General features: G+C 41.2%; 1 pseudogene; it reads right to left on the reverse strand.

Annotated features, from left to right (window-relative positions):
* Nucleotides 1-2654: 2654 nt before the first annotated feature.
* On the reverse strand, nucleotides 2655-3245 carry LOC116621814 (annotated as a pseudogene).
* Nucleotides 3246-3759: the final 514 nt, after the last annotated feature.

The raw sequence follows: 3759 nt of genomic DNA on the forward strand, positions 1-3759 counted from the left end.
GGTAGTTCTTTTTTTAACTTTTTGTGGAACTTCCATACTGTTTTCCAGAGTGGTTGCACCAGTTTCCATTCCCATCAACCTTGCAAGAGGGTACCTCTTTCTCCACATCCTCACCAACACCTGTTGTTTTTGTGTTATTGATTTTAGCCATTTTGGCAGGTGTGAGGTGATATCTCATTCTAGTTTTGATCTGTATTTCCCTGATGATAAGTGATGTTGAGCATCTTTTCATGTGTATGTTGGCCATCTGTATGTCTCCTTTGGAAAAATGTCTATTCATGTCTTTGGCCCATTTTTTTAAATTGGATTATTTGGTTTTTTGGTTGTTGAGTTTTATAAGTTCTTTATAGATTTTAAATACTAACCCTTTATCAGAGATATAATTTACAAATATCTTCTCCCATTCTGTCAGTTGCCTTTTAGTTTTGTTGATTGTTTCCTTCATTGTGTGGAAGCTTTTTATTTTGATGAAGTCCCAATAATTTTTTGATGTTGTTGTTGTTGTTGTTTTGCTTTGTTTTGTTTTACCTTACCTCAAGAGACATATCTAGAAGGAAGTTTCTATGGCTGATATCAAAGAGTTTACTGCCTGTATTGTCCTCTAGGATTTTTATGATTTCAAGTCTCACATTTAGGTCTTTAATCCATTTTTAATTTATTTTTGTGTTTGGTATTAAAAAGTGGTCCAGTTTCATTATTTTGCATGTTGCTGTCCAGTTTTCCCAACACCATTTGTTGAAGATACTGTCTTTTTACCATTGGATAGTCTTTCCTGCTTTGTTGAAGACTAATCGTCCATATCGTTGTGAGTTCATTTCTAGGTTTTCCATTCTGTTCTCTTGATCTATGTGTCTGTTTTTGTGCCAGTGCCATACTGTTTTGATCACTACAGGTTTGTAATATAACTTAAAGTCTGGAAGTAAACGGAGAGAGAATCCTAGTCAAACTTCATACTGAGTGTGGAGCCCTACATAGGGTTCAATTCCATGACACCGATATCATGACCTCAGCTGAAACCGAGAGTCAGATGCTTAACTGACTGTACCACCCAGGTGTCCCATGGTTAGGTTTATTCCTTGGTATCATATTGGTTTTGCTGCAGTTGTAAATGGGATTGATTCCTTAATTTTTCTTTCTGCTGCTTCATTATTGTTGTGTAGAAATACAACAGATTTATGTATGTTGACTTTGTATCCTGATCCTTTACTGAATTCATGTATCATTTCTAGCAATTTTTTGGTAGAGTATACTCTATATAGAAAAGTTTATATCCTGTCAATTTGCTGAATTAGTTTATCAGCTCTAGCAGCTTTTTGGTGGAGTCTTTTGGGTTTTCTATATACAGTATCACGTCATCTACAAATAGTGAATGTTTGATTTCTTCCTTGCCAATCTGGATGCCTTTTATTTGTTTTTGTTGTATGATTGCTGTGGCTAGGACTTCAAGTACTATGTTCAATAACAGTGGTGAAACTGGACATCCCTGTCTTGTTCCTGACCATAGGGATAAAGCTCTTAGTTTTTTTTTCTTTGAATATATTAACTTTGTTTTTTTGTTTATGGCCTTTATTATTTTGAGGTATGTTCCCTCTAAATCTACTTTGTTGAGGGTTTTTATCATGAATGGATGTACTTTGTCAAATGATTTTTCTTCATCTATTGAAATTATCATATGGTTCTTTTTGTTTTTGTTGCTAAACAGTCTTTAATACCTATATAAACTTATATAAGTACTTCTAGTACTTATATTACTTATATAAACTTACAGTTACCTATATTAAAATCAAAATTAACAAATACTCCAAAATCCCCTAATTGATTTTGTACATAGTGCTATTATTTATGTTTTGGGGGTTATTTATGCCTATCACTTCTGTGGTGAGGATATCATATAAAGGTGGAAGACCGTGCATCTCTTTCCATCTCTTCCCTCAATGACATCAAATTGGTGAGAGCCTTTACACAGTGGAAAATCACTAGTTCTACAGTGGGGCTTGGTTTACTATCAGTTGTCTAGACTTAAAGCAATGGAGAAATGCAGGTTAAATTTATATATGTCATGTCTCATGTACTCAGTACTTTGTGAATAACTCAAGAAAGTGAGAAATGTTTTTCCAGTATTTGAATACTATCATCTGATTCAGCAAAGAAGTCACCCATGTCATAGACAAATTTTTGAAGTTCCAACATCCAACTTCCTTGTTTCACTTCTGTCTTACTCATTAACTTTGATGAGTATCAACCAATATTTATGTCTAGCTTACACCCACAGAGCTGTTTGTTAAAAATTCAACTGCTTCTACACCAGAATCCTCTGGACAGGGCCAAGTCTATCCTTGGTCAAATTCACCACTATGCTTAGGAGTTGGCCTTCTGGATGGTCCCACCTCCCAGGTCCTGCCAGGGACTTGGCCAGGTCTAAAAATTTCACACATGGGATTCAGGTTACCACCTGGATTGGGATGTGAGTTGAATGGATGTTTGCGTACCTGGGATTCATTCCCACATCCAGCACTGGGTTCTGCATCTTCTGGCCACTTGCCAGAAGCCAAGGAATCAGTGTGCAGGGTGTGCAGAAGAATCATGTTTATTGGAGAGGTGGGGGAACAGGTGTGGGCTCAGCATGGAACAAGGGTGTGTTAGGTAGAGGAGACTCAGGTAGCCAGGAATCCCCTATCCACTGGCACAGTGGAAACTGTGGTCATGTTGCTCTAGCCACTGAGCAGGAAAAAGATGATGTCCACCATGTTTTCCACCTCAGCAAACTTGACAAATGGGGTTTAATCTAGCATTACCTTGGCCTTCTGGGGTCACTCCAGTTGCCCTGGACCATGGGGGTCATCACCACTGTGGGGTTCACTGCATTTATGCAGATCTTGTGTGTCCTTAACTCCAGAGCCATCACTTTGGTCAGTATGTCCATGGCACCCTTGGTGGAGCAGTGGTTAGTGGTAGATGCTGTGGTTAGTCATTGTGCACTGTGAGGCCTGACTGGAGACATTCATGATGGACCCCAGAGTTCCCCTAGCTATTAAGCCATGGGCCATGAACTGGGACATTTGGAAACAGCCTATGGGTTCCCATCAAAGGACATGTCACATGCCTCCTTGGTGACTTCCAGGAAGGGCTGCTGCAGTGCCATGGCAGTGTTGTTCACCAGCAGGTCCACAGGGCCCACACTGCCCAGTGGCTGCTCTGTGGCCTCCCAGTCACAGGTCCACACACACAGGCTCCACCCCACAGTATTGTATGTATCATGTGTGTGAAGGGCACAGGTACCAGAGGCTCCATGCACAAGAAGGGGCACAGCTGGACCTCTGCCATGTGAGACTTTTCAGTCTGACAGAGGGAGGGATTAGAGGTCCCAGAGGATCCCACTGCCTTCTTGTGGTTCAGAATCCTAGGCTGCTGAAGGAGGCAGGAGAGGAATTAATGTGGCCCCTGGGCCACTGGGCATCTCAGGTCTTATGGACCTGGAGCCTGGCCCTGCCTTTGGCCAGTCCACTTCATGTGCCCCAGTGCCTCAAGTCCCAGGCCAGCAAAGCAGACATTTCTGCCTCCTTCCAAGCCCAGGGAACATCACCATCCTCCCACAGGCTTGTCTACCCATGGCAGCTGCCCACACTGGGAGGAATTGTTGAGGGTCCTTGTCTGCCCCAGTACCTGGTACCTCTGATCATATGGTTCTTTTCTCTTCTTCTATTAATGTAGTGCATCACATTATTGATTTGCAATTATTGAACCAACTTTGCAACCCAG

The sequence above is a fragment of the Phoca vitulina genome, unplaced genomic scaffold (genome assembly GCF_004348235.1).
Source record: "Phoca vitulina isolate PV1807 unplaced genomic scaffold, GSC_HSeal_1.0 scaffold51, whole genome shotgun sequence".
NCBI lineage: Eukaryota > Metazoa > Chordata > Mammalia > Carnivora > Phocidae > Phoca > Phoca vitulina.